We start from the raw sequence: 17804 nt of genomic DNA on the forward strand, positions 1-17804 counted from the left end.
AAATTATTTCCTTTAAATATAAAAGAGAAGATTTTAAAGATTTGATTAAAGATATGATTGGAGATTATAGTAAAGATTTCATTGAAGATATTATGAGAAATTAAAATATATGACTTAAGATTTAATGCAAGATCACACAAGAAAATAAAAATATATGGTTTCTTCTATAAAAAGAGGGTCGGCACATTCAAAAGGGGAGCTTTTGGAATCAAGGAGAGAGCGTTTTGAAGAATCAAGAGAAAGAATCCTATTGCAAAGCATTGGAGCACTGAAGAGTCAAGACAATATCACATCAATGGAGTCTTGGGGAATTATTTTCTTTCCAATTGTTTTTGAATTCAATATGCTAGGCTAAGTTTTTATGTAGTTAGAGATAGATGAAACACAATTGAATCTTATGTTATGAATTAAACTGCCTCTGAATTCTTCTCTTTTTATATTTGAATGAATTTGTCTGTTTTTAATGCTTTCTATGAGTTTGCTCCTTATAGATTGATTTAGGAAAATTGTATGACAATAGGAATATTGGTGCATGAACCCTGATTTGATAAATTCATCATAATCCTTGTGATCTAGGGATATAGACATAGGGTAATTGTGCAATCTTTGAATTATTGATTTTAATGCATGTTTTCTTGATGAACAACCGGGGAACTAGGATTCTTTTAAGATCACATAGAATTAGGGTAACAAGGAATTGAGTCTTAATTAACTTAGAAAGAATTGATTGCATTATATTAAGAGCAGATTCTTGACTATTTAATTCATTGCATAAAAAGAAAATTGGGGGAAGTCGAAACCCTAAATACGCTCGTTCTTGATAATTAAGCAACTCATCTTTTTAATTTTTTTTAATTCTGAATTTACATGCTATTAATTGTTTTAATTTCAGTTCTCTTCATCTCAATCTAGGTTGTCCAACTAAACTGCAATTAGTGAACTAGTGCTTGAAAATCAATCCTCGTGGGAACGATCTCGTACTCCAGTACACTTTATTACTTAATGACCAGTGCACTTGCCGAGTCGCAACATTTTCTTACAAATTTTATTTTCTTTTTTTATTAATTATCTACAGTCTCGTATATTTTTTTAAGGGGAGGTTATATTTACAAACTTTTTGTTTACAAATACTTACAAACTACATTGTTCTACGGGTAGTACATACTGAAGTAGTATGTATTACCCATAATACATAATATAGTTTATATACAAAAAAATTGTAAATATAATCCTGCTCATTTTTTATATACATATGATGTCATAATCGAGCATGTATGAAGGTAATGACTTATAAATCCATATTGTCCTTTCAAATCTTATAAATTCTATTAAAGTTTTTTAAAATCCAATATGTTTTTATCAATCCATTAAAATTCTAATTGAATACCAATGAATTTTTTTGTCCAAAAATAATCTATTAAAATCCTTTGAAATTCCAATCCAATACATCCCCCTTAATCGTGAAAAAAAATCTTTTAAAAACGTCTTTAAAATCACTACAATTCTAAATAGTCTTTTAAAAATTATTAAATTTTTTATCTTAAAATAGTCTATTTTAAAATCTTAATCCAATACAGTCCCTTGGTTTCATCCTAACTCCACATTAATTCAACATTGGGTTCTCAACTTCTCATTTCTGCATCATCATTTTAGAATCCCGATTAGGAAATATACACTCTTGTTTTCTCTTCTTCAAAGAAAATGAAGCCTTTAGCTGTCATGTATCAAAATTAGTGTCAACATACTTGTTTGGCATTGTAACGGAGCTACCTCTGCATAAAGAAACGAGATTGATTGTTTGGCTTTGCTCCAGAAAAATATAATTAGATAATCAATTAATAGCCAACGAACCTCACAAAATATTGATCCCTTTGGCATATTCTAGCCGCTTTCCAGATTGGATTTGTTTGTTCAGTCGAATAGTTCATAGAAAGAATGAATGTGGTGGATGTTACCAAAGAACCGCATCTAGTGAGGAAGGGACATCTTTTCTAACAAATTGATTCTAGGTTTTTTGTTCCCCGTAATATCACTTTTTGAACCAGAAAAATTGTGTTTGGGTGTAAGTGACTTATTTTTGTTCATGGTTAGCACTTTGATTTTCTATTTGTGCTAGTATTGAACAACATTTACTTTTGTAATTGTTCATCATATCTTATTTGTGTATAGTTGGATCACCTCACTTGAGTTCCGTTACATATATGCTCGATCAATTTACACAAGTTCATAAATTTCATCAAAACCGAGGATAATTTAGTTTTTAGTTTTCTTTCCTTCCTCTTGTCAAAACAACGGTGTCATATTATGAATATTTATGCGTGTTTATTTTTCCTCTACTGGGATAATTATATACATAAATAAGGACTCTAGGTCCATTACAAATTAGCTGTCAAGCAGCTATGAATAAGGAAATGAAATAACTTGTCACTATTTTTATTTAATACAAATCACATATGATTATGTCAATCAACTGCAAATAAGAAAATTAATCTATTTAATACAAATCTCCTATGATTATGTAACTGTATAATCAATGATTAAAATTCCAACAATTGTACAACTCAACAAATATTATCTCATTTCAACATTCCCCCTCAAGTTGGTGTATAGATATCAATAATGTCCAACTTGCTAATTGCTTTTTCAAACACTTTTCCTGATACAGCCTTTGTCAAGATGTCGGCTAACTAATCTTCAGATTTGATGTAGAAAAATTGAATAATTTTTTGATCTAGCTTTTCCTTGATAAAATGCATATCCACTTCTACATGTTTGGTTCTATCATGTTGAACTGGATTATGGACAATTTCAATAGCAACTTTATTATCACAATGTAACTCCATAGGCTGATTGTAGCAGATTCCTAAGTCTTGTAGGATGCTCTTAATCCACAACAATTCACACACTCCATGTGCCACTCCTCTAAACTCTGCTTCTGCACTCGATCTAGCCACAACTTTCTACTTCTTACTCTTCCAAGTAACTAGATTGACTTCAACAAAAGTAAAATATCCCGAAGTTGACTGTCTGGTAGTTTTATCTCCAGCCCAATCTGAATCTGTGTAGCCTTTAATTCTGGGACTATTATTTTTTGAGTAAAGCAGACTTTTCCCTGGACACCCTTTTAAATATCTCAATATTCGATACACAGCAGCCATGTGATCCTCACTTGGGTTGTGCATAAATCTGCTCACAACACTAACCACATAAGCAATGTCTGGCCTAGTATGTGATAAATAAATTAGCCTCCCCACTAGCCTTTGATATCTGCCAACATCAGTTTGTACTTGATTAGGATATAAACCCAATACATGATTCATTTCGATTGGTGTTTCTGCTGGTTTACATGCTGTCATTTCTGTTTCTGCAAGTAGATCTAAAATGTACTTTTTGGGACAAAAAATTCCCTGATTTGATCTAGCAATTTAAATTCCAAGAAAGTAATTTAATGATCCTAGATCTTTCATTTCAAACTCATTTGCTAAATGTTTTTCCAATAACTCCATTTTAAATAAATCATCACCAGTCAAAACCATATCATCAACATACACTATTAACACATTATGTTTTATGAATAAGGTGTGGTTTGCATTACTTTGTTTGTATTTAAACTTTTTCATGACTAGAGAGAACCTGCCAAACCAAGCTCTAGGTGATTTCTTGAGGCCGTATAGTGCTTTTTTTAATCTACACACTTCATTTCCCTTCAATTTGGCATGTTTGGCGCATGGTGGGATTTCCATATATACTTCTTCTTCTACGTATCCATTTAAAATTGCATTATTTACATCAAATTGCTCGAGTGGCCAGTCCCTTATAGCTGCTATAGAAATCAGAATACGAATTGTGTTCAGTTTTGCTACTGGTGCAAATGTATCTTGGTAATCAACCCTGTATTTTTGTGCGTATCCCTTAGCAACTAATCTAGTTTTATATCTTTCAAGGCTGCCATCTGCTTTAAGCTTCACAATAAACACCTATTTGAATCCAATTGGTTTCTTCCCGGTTGGTAAAGGAACCAGGTACCACGTTGAGTTTTTTTGTAAGGCCTTCATTTCTACATTCATGGCTTCCTTCCAATTTGGATCATCCAAAACATCCTGCATATTGTTAGGAACAAATATACTAGACAATTGATAAACAGATGCAATATATGATTCTGACAACCTATGATTGGCCATGTAGTTATCGATAGGGTATTTGACCTTAGAGTTTGATATGGTTCATAAAGCTGTTTTGGTACACCTTTATTTGGTCTTTGTGACACTCTAACAGGTAAGATGGGACCATCTATGCTAGTAATAGAAGGTCCATTTGAAGAAATAGGTGTATGATTAGTGTTTACCTCAGGTATGGATTCAGGAACATCTAGGGACGATGCCTCAGTTATAGGTGTTAGACGCGTAGCAAAATCATCCGTGGGAGGGGTAACATCCGGTTCAGGAGTGTGTTGAAGAGTTATAATTTCTTCTCTAGTAGTAGGTATCTCCCCTCAGAAGAAGTAACAGAATCTCTCCCTGAATAATATGGTTCCAATTCTCGAAAAGACACGTCAATGGTGACATGCATTTTGAGGAGAATGGGATCATAACACCTATAACCTTTTTGTACATTAGAGTAACCCACAAATACACATTTTTTAGCACAAGGATCCAATTTGTTTCGTAATACCTTGGGGATATGGACATACACTGTGCACCCAAAAACATGAGGCTCAAGGTTGGGAATGTGAGGAATGGAGAAATAAGATTCCAGTGTCTGTTGTGGAGTTTTAAAGTGAAGGGCGCTGGATGGAGTACGGTTGATGAGGTTGGTAGCAAAAACAACAGCTTCACCCCAATATGTTTTAGGCAAATTCATACCAAAAAGGGAGGCACGAACCACTTCTAGTAGTTGTCTATTTTTTCGTTTAGCTAGGCCGTTCTGTTGGGGTGTATAAGGGCAAGAGGTTTGGTGTCAGATCCCCTATGTGCTCAAGAAATCAATAAAGCGGCCATCTAAATATTCCATGCCATTATCAAATTGTAGAATTTGAACCTTAGACTGATATTGGGTTTGGACCATGCAGTAAATTTTTTTGAAGGAATTAAATACATCACTATTGTGTCTTAACAGTGACAACCAAGTCATCCGGGTACATTCATCAATAAAAGTCACATAATAGTAAGCTTTTGAGAAAGAAGGCACCTTTGCAGGGCCCTAAACATCGGAATGAACAACTTGAAATGAAATAGAACTTTTATTAATACTAGGAAAATAAGGAACTCTGTGACTCTTGGCCAATTCACAAGTGTTGCATTTGAAATCAGCATTATTAAAATGGGAAAACAGTCGAGGAAATAACTTTTTTAGATAACTAAAGGAAAGATGACCAAGTCTTTGATGCCAAAGCCAAATGGTAGCACAGGACTGTTCTGGACCGGTTGTTGCACATGTAGTAGCCAAAGAAGGATGGCTAGGATCAGGGACCTCCAAGAAGTAAAGTTGGCCACGTCTGACACCATAACCAAGAGTAGTTCGAGTGGGGATGTCCTGAAAAACATAGTGAGAGGGAAAAAAAAGTTACTGAACAATTAAGCTTTGAAGTTAATTGGCTCACAAAGAGTAAGTTGCATTCAAGAGAGGGTGCAACCAACACAGAGTCTAGAAATAAGCTATCATAAAGGGTTAAGGATCCTTGACCAGTAATTTTCGAGGTACCCCCATTGGAAGTGGAAATAACGGATTGGGAAGAATTACAGAGATTCAACAACTGGGAAGAATCTTTAATCATATGATCAGAAGCACCTGTGTCAATTATCCAAATATTATTTCTAGACAATGTATAGAAAGCAAAAGACTTACCCAAAATACCGGATTGAGTAAAATTGGTAGCAGTGACAGGAGCATCTCTAGCGGAGACAATGGTCATGGCTTTGGCAGGTATTTTCTTCCGGGGACGTTTATTGAAATCCCACCATTCAGGATACCCTATCAGCTCATAACACATCTGTTTAGAATGACCAGAATCACCACAATGAGAGCAAACCAAGGAGAAAATGAAACTAGAGAGATGCTTCGCGTGGGATTTTTCGGACTAATGAACACTACTAAAAAAACCGATATTAGAGACGGCAAATTATGGGCCAGCAGGGTTGAAGATTCAGAGGAGGTTTTGAGATTGTTCAAGGGAAAATAGAAATTCGAAATGGGTAACAGAAAAAGAAATTCGAGTCAGGCAAATTGAATAATACGATGTGGGAGGAGGTTTAATGAAAACAGGTTCCTGGATCAAAAATGCTCTGATACCATGTAAAGAACCAATTCAACCCAAAAGCTTAAGCTGTTGGGTGAGGTTACATTAATGATTTTATATATCTCAACACACCCCCTCATACTAAAGCCCACTAGGCTTGAAGGGTGGACAATACACTGGCCCACCTACCTGTGTGAACAAAGAAATTTCACTTGAAAGAAATTTGAAACTAATTACGAGACTGATACCTTGTGGTGGTAAGGTATCCAATATGCTTTTCAGTCCACTTACCAACATAAATGAATTCCTGTTGTAGAATATCCGCTGGTCCACATAGCATTAGGAGAAAGGGGCAGGTTATGTTTACAAACTTTTTTGTTTACAAACTACACTATGTAGGACCGGTCCTACATTATTCACACAATGTACGACCGGTCCTACATTAGTGTAATTGCAAAAAAAGTTTGTAAACGGATCCTGTCCCTAGGAGAAAACATCATCTTCCTGTCTTCCACCCCAAAATAAACGATTGTAAGGTAAAACACAAAAAAGACTAATTATGGTGAAGCAGACAAGCATTGACTTTTATCAGAAGCAATACATTAAAATTTATCAAGACTTCACTTTGTATAGAACTTATAAACCAAGCATTGACCACTGACTAATATGCAAAACTACATAGAAACCACATACACAAGACCGAAGAGTGAGAAAGGCCAAGTTTTGTTCACTAATCACGAAGAAAATCTTATGTTATGTCAGATTACTTCATTCAGCTACTTAACTTTTATAATAAATTATTTTGACAACATAAATTTAATTTAATTTTCCAGCGTGACTTGCTATGTCTTCATTGAATTGCAGTATTATTAGCATGTGATATTCTGCTTACTTTTGTGACAAAAGCTCCGATTAGAAGATATTATCTTAGAAAGCAAAAATTTTGTTATGCATGCTCCAAAATTTTCACCCCGTTTTTACACCAATGGCCACATAATACAAGCTCATCGATCAATATTGCTCGATAATCACTAACGTAGAAATGGTGACATAAATGACTCTTCTCTATAGCAATATCAGCTAGTCCACATGCATAGCATTATGAGAAAACCTCATCTTCCAATTTTCCAATACCTCAAAAAGCAGTCAAGCATCGACTTTTATCAAAAGCAATAAATTCAAATTTATCAAGACTTTACTTGGTAGGAAACATATAAACCGGGACATGACTGTTGACTAATATGCAAAACTACGTAAAAAATAGAGAGATGAAGACTGAAGAGTAGGGGTGGCAATACAGGTATTGACACGCGGGTTGACCCGTGACCCGACCCGCCAAATCACGTGTCGTGTCAACCCGCGGGTCAGGGCGGGTCGTGTCAGGGTTGTGTAAATGTGACCCGTTTTTTTCGTGTCGGGTCACGTGTCAACCCGCGGGTTCGCGTGTCAACCTGCACAGTGTCATTTTTTTTTTAATTAAATATTTTATTATATTATTATTTTTATTCATTTATATATTGATATATATAGTCATTGTTTAGTATAGAAAAGAATATAAGGAACTAAAAATCTCAAAAAACAGAAGCTAATCTTTTTTTTTTTATTGTTTTTAATTTATTTATTTTTCAAAAAATCCCACTTTTTTTTTTAATTTTAAATTTTGCGGGTCGTGTCGTGTCGACCCGTGACCCACAACGGGTCGTGTCAGGGTTTGTGTTTTACGACCCGTTTACAAAACGGGTCGTGTCAGGGTCGTGTCAAATAGTGTACGGGTCAAAAACGTGTCGTGTCGGGTTGACCCGTATTGCCACCCCTGCTGAAGAGCGAGAAAAGACCGAGTTTTATTCTTTAAATATAAAGAAACTCTTTTATATTTTCAGATTAATTCATTCAACTATTTAAATTTTAATAAATTGTTTTTAAATTATTTTGATAACATATATTTAATTTAATTCCTAAATGATCGACATGGTATGTTTTCATTTAATTGCTGTATTATTTGATTAGCATGTGACATTCAAATGTGTTGAAATACCTCCTAATTAAAGCATCAATAGCTCGCGAAACTTGCAATATCTTGAGCCCTTGGCATATTCCACCCGCTTTTGCAATTTGTTTAATGGACTTGTTTGTTAAGTTGAATCAACCAAACATGCTTTGAGCCACATTATGACATAAATAACTTCCCCATGTAGAAATATCAAGGTAAAATACACAAATTAGTAGTCGAGCTGCAGCAGACTTGCACTGTTACACAGACACTTACAGAAGCATTGACTACTGACTAGTAACCAAAATTAGAGGGAAAACCAGAGAGATATCAAGACAGAAGAGAGAAAAAGCCAAGTTTTATTCAGTAAACTTAAAGAAATTCTTATATATCTTCATATTAACGCACTCAACTACTTGATAAATTATAATCATAAAATTAATTTGAGAACATAAATTTAATTAATTAATTCCTGTTTAATCTCAACGTTTGTTAATACATACATAGCTTTTCAATCTTGAAGAAATCCCACTGTAATAATAAAAGTCATTACTGTCAATGTACCAATTCGGAGTTATTGGTTATTAAATTCCCATTGATCGGGCCCACATCTGTTGGCATCTTTATTGTCCTTTTTCTTCTCTTCACACCTAAGCACTTGTAATGCAGCAAATGTAGAAAGTGCATGGAACTTCTGGTCTTGATTTGATGCTGGTTATAAGCAATTTCCATGATTATCTATATCTATGTTCCCTCCACTATTTATGTCAATCAATCGGGAGCAATCTCACAAGAAGTTATCACATTCACACCATCTCGCACCTCAACCAAATGAAGCATTTTTCTTTTCACCTTTTTCTTCTCTTTACTTTGAACTCATTGTGGTTAAGGAGATGAAAGATATAGTGGCCCTATCTTCTTAGACTAGATCGTAATCGAAGTAGCTAGGTCCGGAATCAAAATTTTCTACAAAATAAATGTGAAACATATATATAACACAACTTTACCTGTAATAATGGATAGGTAATTTCTATGGAGCACATGCAAATGCTCTAAAAGTATTCAAATGTGTTGCACATACCTCCTAATTAAAGAATCAATAGCCACCGAACCTCACAATGTCTTGACCCCCTGGCATATTCCACACTTGCATTTGCATGTTACTTTAGATTGGACTTGTTTGTTAAGTGGAATCAACCAATGAAAGAATGAACATGGTGGATTTTAATAAAGAACTACATTTTTTCCCCTCCTTAGTTATGTTACTCTTTGAACCAGAATGATTTCTGTTTGGATGTAACATTTTTGTTCATATCTAGCACTTTAGTGTTCTGTTTCTTCTTGTTCGCTTTTGTAAGTCATATCTTTTTCGTATAGTTTGATCACCTTACTAAAGTTGATTTCTATATGTTCTTAATCAATTCACATAGCTAATTTCATCCAAAGAGAGGATAACATAGTTTCCTTTGCTCCCACTTTCTCCTATTCCAAGCTAAGTATGGGACAGATACCATGTGGTGGTAAGATATCCAATATGTTTTGAGCCCTAATAAATGACTCCCAATATTAAGTTTTCAAAGATAGATCAAAGAGTGATAAAGACAGCCGAGTGAGAAAAGGACCAGTTTTATTTACTAAACATAAAGAAATTCTTATATATCTTCATATTAATACACTCAACTACTTAAATTTTATTATAAATTATTATAATATTAATTTGAGAGAATAAATTTAATTTAATTCCTACTGAGTTATTCGATTAACAGGTGATCTTACACTTCCTTTTGAGCCAAATGCTCCATCTGAAATCCTTTGAGTTTATACCTCATACTTTCTAAATTGCTAGTCACTCAGTCGTTCACAATGTATCTAATCTCAACGCTTAATAATAGATAGCCTTTCAATCTATAAAAAATTACTGTAATAGTACAATTCATTACTGTCAATGTACCAATTCAGGGGTTATTGGTTATTATTAAATTCGCCTTGATCTGGCCCCCATCTGTTTGCATCTTTCTTGTCCTTTTTCTTCTCTTCACACTTAAGTTCATATAAATGCTGCAAATATAGACTGGGCGTAGATCAATTGACTTGACTTATAAGGGGACACGGGGTGCTAATTCCCTATCAAGTTGCCTCCATTATTTAAGTGCATAGAGTAACACAAGGAAGGAATATCCCTCTTATGTGTTTCAATCCAATTATCAAACTTCAGTAGTCTCGTCTTCCTCAACCAAAAAAATGAAGCCTTTTTCTCTCATGTTACCTGCATTTTGCTCTACACGCCTTCACCTATTTCTTCTCTTTACTCTGAACTCTTTGTGGTTTGGCCCAAACACAACTGCCTCTACATTGGGAAACCAAACTGACCATTTGGCTTTGCTCAAATTCAAGGAATCAATATCCAATGACCCATATGGAATCTTGGTCTCTTGGAATAGTTCTACCCACTTTTGCAACTGGCATGGAATCACATGCAGCCCCATTCACCAAAGAGTTACTGAGTTGAACCTACAAGATTATCAATTGCAGGGGCTCATATCACCACAAGTTGGCAATCTTTCTTTCCTTAGAAACCTCAACCTCGGAAACAATAGCTTCTACGGAAAAATCCCACAAGAGTTGGGTCGATTGTTACGACTGCAGCAGCTCTCTCTCATCAATAATACATTGATCGGGGAAATTCCTACAAACTTGACGAGTTGCTCTGATCTGAAACTCTTACACTTAGTTGGGAACCATCTAATTGGCAAAATACCAATTGAAATTGCCTCTCTTCGGAAGCTTCAATATTTTGCTGTTGCAAAAAATAATTTAACCGGAGGAGTCCCACCCTTCATAGGGAATCTATCATCCCTAATTGAGCTTTCAGCGAGTTATAATAACTTAGAGGGAGATATTCCACAAGAAATATGCCGCCTCAAAAACTTGACTTTCATATCAGTGTTAGCCAACAGATTGTCAGGTACATTTCCTTCTTGTCTTTACAATATGTCATCACTTACATCTATAGCAGCTGCAAAGAATCAATTTATTGGCTCTCTTCCACCATACATGTTCCTCACCCTTCCTAATCTCCAAGTTTTTGGAATTGCCGATAACCAAATCTCAGGTCCAATCCCCACTTCCATTAGAAATGCTTCTGTCATTCAAAAACTAGATTTCGGTAAAAACTATTTTGTAGGACAAGTTCCAAGTATAGGGAGGCTACAAGATCTTTGGTTACTACGTTTTGCTGTTAACAATCTAGGTGACAATTCAACTATGGATTTGGAGTTTTTAAAATCATTGACAAACTGTAGTAAGTTGTCTGTGATCGATATATCCAACAATAATTTTGGAGGGTTTTTGCCGAATTCCTTGGGCAATTTATCCAGCCAACTCAGTCGACTATATCTTGGGGGTAATCAGATATCAGGACAAATTCCTGCAGAATTAGGAAATCTAATTAGCTTAACTGTCTTGGGTATGGATAATAGCCGTTTTGAGGGTATTATTCCATCTACTTTTGGAAAGCTTCGCAATATGCAAAAATTATATTTGGGTGGAAACAAGCTGTCAGGAGATATACCGTCCATCATAGGCAACCTCAGTTTGTTGTTTTATTTGGCTTTAGACCGAAATTTGTTAGAAGGAAATATTCCTACAAGTATATGGAATTGTCAAAAGTTGCAAGTTCTAAACATTTCCCGGAACAACCTTACAGGAACCATACCCTTAGAGATTTTTAGTCTTTCCTCTTTAACAATTTTACTAGACTTGTCACACAACTCATTGAGTGGTAGTCTACTATAATATCCCAAACTTAAGCATTTAATTGATTAAATTTAATTAAATAATTAAGCATGTTTTAGTGAATAAAATTAAGTATAAGACTTAATTAAATGAATCTGAGTCACTTTGGAGTTAAAAAGTGTACTCAGTGAAAATTAAGGGGTATAAATGGGTACTGGCAAAAGTGCCCAAAATATAAAAATAAAATTATAAATATTCCTAGAATAATATTCCAGACTTTTGGGTAAAGTTTGGTAATTAATGGAGTTGAATAGATAGACGAACTAATACCCGCATTATTTCACTTAACCAATGTTAAGTGATAAAGAACACAAAAGAACCCAAACCCCCCCAAGCAACCCGTCGAGCATCAGAGAAGAGGAAAGGAAGAAGGAGAAAGAAGAAGAAGGGAAAGGAGGGAGGAAGAGAGAGTGAGAGCAAATCTTAACCGTTTTGGGTGATTCAAAAGCCTAAACTACTCTAAATCTTCCCCTCTTTCATAATCCAAGCTTAGTTTTGAGTGGGGAGCATTGTGGAGAGGGATATTGCCCCTCAAAAATTCGGCCCTTTGTGAGATTTTGGGGTTTTGGGGGTTTCAACCTCCATGGAAGCTTGAGGAACACTCATTCCTCTATTGTGTGATCATTGGTGGTAAGTTTCCACTCTCTTTCACATGATTCTTGGAGATTTGCATGAGTTTAGGGTTAATGAATAGTGTTTTAGGGTTTTTATGAAATGTTGAGTAGATTGGCTATGTTCAAGGAAGAATGAGGCTTAGAGTATGTTGTGAAAAATGCTAGGAATGACATTTAATCGGTAGAAATGAGTTTATAGTGTTATTTTAGTATGCTTTGATGTTTGGAGAAATCTAGGCTTGGAACTATGGATTTCCTTGCATTGTTAGCATTGTTTGATTGTATTCCTTGTGTTGATAGGATTGAGGCAAGAGGACCAAGTGGAGTGACCAACCCTTGGGGTTGTGTGCAATTGAGGAAAGCTCAAGAGCAAGGTAAACCTTTGGACCTTGTGGTTGATCCCATTGAGTGTTCCACCATACTCCGTTGAGGAGAAATGGTTTATGAGATGTGATATGTAATTATGATAGTGATTGTATGCTCATGCATTGATTCATGCATTGATACATGTTATGATTGATTGATGATTATTGGTTGATGTTTGATTGTTTAAGAGTAATTGAGGAATGATTATAGAAGTAGCAATAATGAATGAGGTAATGGTTGAGGATTGTGATTGAGGTTATGAGTGATAGTATTATGATGAGGATGATTGGTAGGAACTTCCCTTGGAAACAGCCCTATGTGGATCTCCATGTGGTTAGAGCCTAAGAGGAACAGCCCTATGTGGATCCCTCTTGGAGGTTCCTAGATTGAGGAAAGGACTTCCCTTGGAAACAGCCCTATGTGGATCTCCATGTGGTTAGAGCCTAAGAGGAACAGCCCTATGTGGATCCCTCTTGGAGGTTCCTAGATTGAGGAAAGGACTTCCCTTGGAAACAGCCCTATGTGGATCTCCATGTGGTTAGAGCCTAAGAGGAACAGCCCTATGTGGATCCCTCTTGGAGGTTCCTAGATTGAGGAAAGGACTTCCCTTGGAAACAGCCCTATGTGGATCTCCATGTGGTTAGAGCCTAAGAGGAACAACCCTATGTGGATCCCTCTTGGAGGTTCCTAGATTGAGGAAAGGACTTCCCTTGGAAACAGCCCTATGTGGATCTCCATGTGGTTAGAGCCTAAGAGGAACAGCCCTATGTGGATCCCTCTTGGAGGTTCCTAGATTGAGGAAAGGACTTCCCTTGGAAACAGCCCTATGTGGATCTCCATGTGGTAAGAGCCTAAGAGAAACAGCCCTTTGAGGATCTCTCTTGGAATAGATTGAGGAAAGGACTTCCCTTGGAAACAGCCCTATGTGGATCTCCATGTGGTAAGAGCCTAAGAGAAACAGCCCATAGTGGATCTCTCTTGGAAGTCCATGTGATGCTTGTGGATAAGAATGTGTTAAGCTATTATGATTATGTGTACATCAAAGTGAACCTTAGGGTGGAGTGATCTCCAAGGACCTCTGGTTTACTGTGATATATTCGTATATCTCACCCCGTGTTGTGGGGCATCATTTCAGGTACTGATAGAGGTGAGGTTGATCGAGGCAAGAAGCGTGAGTAGACTGTACCTGATAGCTGGACATGTTGAGTTGCATGCCATTTAGCATTGCTATATGTATATTTTGATGCCACATGATGTATTTTGGAGGACTTAGTGCATGATCATTGTAGTAGTAATGGGTATCTGATACAGGGTTACTTGCTTTGATCATGTTCATTTTGTAGCTAAGTCCTTTGGCATGTGTATGATGATTACTGTAAGTTAAATGCATGAATGTATTTTTATGTATTGGATATGTTGAGCTGGAAAGTCAATTAGGTACCTTGTGCTAAGTTGGGAAACGTTGAGAAAACAAAGATTATGCTGCCCAATTTCCGTTAAATCAATGATGAGAGGATGAGAGTTGAGCAATGATATAGGGATATCACAAGCTTGTTAAATAGGTTGTAAAATGTGTAGGATTGATTCCCCAAGAAAGATGCATGAAAAATATGAGTATAGGAAATTGCCCAGAAGAGGGGGCTTAAGCCTGCAAATGGAGGCTTAAGCCTGCTCAGGGGGCTTAAGCGCCCATGAGGGGGCTTAAGCGCCCTGATGCACCTGTGAAGACCAAAAGCTTTCTGCCGCATGGGGCTTTAGCGCCCAAAATGGGGGCTTAAGCGCCCAGGTAGCGCGCTTAAGCACCCTGGAGCGAGCTTAAGCGCCCTTGGTGGCTAAAAAATGTAAATTCCCTCTGTCTGTGGGCGCTTAAGCGCCCTGGAGCGAGCTTAAGCGCCCTACCCGCGTAGTTTTTCAGCATACACTGAGTTAGTAAAATTGTCATAACTTGAGCTACAGAGCTCCAAATGAGGAGCGGTTTGAAACCACGCGTAGCTAACGAAGAGATCTACAATATAGTAGAAGTTGGGAAATAAATAAGAAGTAAATTAATGTTTTAAAAATGGAATAAGAACATGATGTTAAGCTTGGTTTATCTGATTCCGCAAGGTAATACGGTTATGATCACGAAATTGGGTATTATAAATTCGGCATGTTTTAAAATGAAAAATTTATCCGGATTTTAATTGAACCCATGTGATTGTAACTGCGCTTAATATCATAATGCGATGTTAACAAACCGGTTCTAGAACGGGGTGTTACATTTTATGGTATCAGAGCAGTTTCGTAGGGAATAACTGTTAGCTATTGTTGAGTATGCTTAGTGTTTGATGCTTTTTAGTTGTTTTAGTACTCTTGATGATTATTGCATTTGTGATCACTAAGTGTGGGCCTGATCAACTCACTTCTTTGTGTAACATGTGTAGTGACATGACGAGGCACCGAAACAACCCCGGACCATCAAACACCAATGCTCAGCCATAACCTGTTTTGGCTGCTCTTGTGAGGCCCAGAAGTGGCTGTGGGGCAACGGGCATACCGCCTGATCCCGTGGCTGAAGCTCTTGCAGCCGTTCAGAGAGAGTTGGCTGCTAGCAGGCAAGCCAATGAAAATTTGTTAAAGACAAATGAAGACTCGCGGACTGCTATGGCCGCGATGATGACCGAGTTGAGGACGTTGAGGGGTCCTAGGCCCGTGAACCGGCAACCCACTCCTCCTCCTCACACTGCTACGCCTTCTCCACCTCATTCACAGGAAGAGGGTGTAGCGGGTAACAATGAAGGTGAGGCTAGCCACCATTCTGATAGTCATAGCCATCACACTGAGGTCCGTCAACCACGTGTTGAGCGTGTTGACGAGCATGAAGCTGAAGAAAGAAGATTGATGGCTTTCCGAAAACACAAACCTCCTTCTTTTAAGGGAGGTTATGAGCCAATGGCGGCTGCGAAATGGCTCCAAGCTATGGAGAAGATATTCAGGGTGATGAGATGCCCTGACGCAATGAAGTTAATCTACTCTGTTTATATGCTGGAAGAGGAAGCGGAAGATTGGTGGACCAATACCGTGCAGCCATTAGAAGCTGAAGGCCGGGAAATCACCTGGCGGTTGTTCGAGACATTGTTCTTGGATAACTATTTTCCTAGGGAGGCTAGGGAACAGAAACAGAATGAGTATAACGATCTCAAGCAAGGGTCGATGACAATTGACCAATATTTCGCCAAGTTCAATGAATTGGTGAAATATGCTAACTATGGGAGAGCCTTACCCATTCCGGCCGAGATGACCTCTAAATTTCAATGGGGTCTAAATGAGAAGATGTCTCGAAAGATGTCAAATTGTGACATCCGAGAGTTTAGTAGATTCGTGAACCAATGCCGGAAGGTGGAAGAAGTTTATGGTGTGCTGAAAAGTAAGAAGTCTTCCGAGGCACAAGCATCTGGTGCTAGTGGAGCAACTGGCTCTACTTCAGAAAAGGGTAAGAAGATGGATGACAGGAATATTAAAGAAAAATTACAAGCTAGACAGTCTGAAGAAAAGTTTAAAAGAAGCGGGAGTCAACAGAGTTGGGACAATGAAAGACCTATTGTGCCAAAGTGTGACAATTGTGGCAGGCATCACAAGGGCGTTTGTTTGATGGGCCAGAACGTATGTTTTAAGTGTGGTAGACCTGGTCACTATGCGAGGGATTGTCCCCAGATTGTGGGATGGGTTGCTCACGTGCAAGTGGTCTATGACCCTTCAGCAGCGGCACATGTTAGCACTTCGACCCAACCCCAGCTAGAGAGGTTCCCATACTTGACGGGAGGTATGACGCATGTAGATTAATATGACATGCATAGTTTATTGAGGTTGGAGCCACACATGCTTAGACTGTGAACTCAATTATGATTGTGTGATTCGTTATGTCTAGTAATTAAAGACTAGACTATGTATTGATTGCTAAAAGATGGTAAATTGTATGCAATGACCTTTCCATGGATGTAGTGGTATTACCTCCATGAGGATAGTATCCTATGAGATAGAGAATTCTCATTAAAGGTCTAGATTGAGGGGAACTTCCCTTGGAGTTAGCCTTCGGGACCTCCTTGTGGTCAGATACCTAAGAGAAACAGCCCATAGCGGATCTCTCTTGGAAGTTCCATCAGATGAGATTTTATTTATGAGGTTATTAGTAGGACCGCAGAAGGTCAGGGTTAAATATCAAGTGAATAGGTATGACCCTTGAGGAAAATAAAAGATAAAAGTGCTTGAACATATTAGTATCACCTAATTATAAAACATAGATTGAATCATGAATGAAACATTTCATCTTATGATAAGATGATGAGGGAAAGAGGAACCTATTAATAGGGTAACTTCGGGAACACAAGAAGAGTTCTCCGATAAATCCATAGATGATTGAATGAGTGGTTTTGTCGATTTTGAGGACAAAATCGTTAAAAAGGTGGGGTGAATATAATATCCCAAACTTAAGCATTTAATTGATTAAATTTAATTAAATAATTAAGCATGTTTTAGTGAATAAAATTAAGTATAAGACTTAATTAAATGAATCTGAGTCACTTTGGAGTTAAAAAGTGTACTCAGTGAAAATTAAGGGGTATAAATGGGTACTGGCAAAAGTGCCCAAAATATAAAAATAAAATTATAAATATTCCTAGAATAATATTCCAGACTTTTGGGTAAAGTTTGGTAATTAATGGAGTTGAATAGATAGACGAACTAATACCCGCATTATTTCACTTAACCAATGTTAAGTGATAAAGAACACAAAAGAACCCAAACCCCCCCAAGCAACCCGTCGAGC

General features: G+C 37.0%; 1 pseudogene; it reads left to right on the top strand.

Moving 5' to 3' along the window:
* The first annotated feature begins 10466 nt into the window (after positions 1-10466).
* LOC133288095 (LRR receptor-like serine/threonine-protein kinase EFR) lies at positions 10467-12050 on the top strand (annotated as a pseudogene).
* Positions 12051-17804: the final 5754 nt, after the last annotated feature.

This window comes from Gastrolobium bilobum, unplaced genomic scaffold, assembly GCF_033153095.1.
Source record: "Gastrolobium bilobum isolate Gb01-03AN ecotype WA unplaced genomic scaffold, APGP_CSIRO_Gbil_v1 utg12353, whole genome shotgun sequence".
NCBI lineage: Eukaryota > Viridiplantae > Streptophyta > Magnoliopsida > Fabales > Fabaceae > Gastrolobium > Gastrolobium bilobum.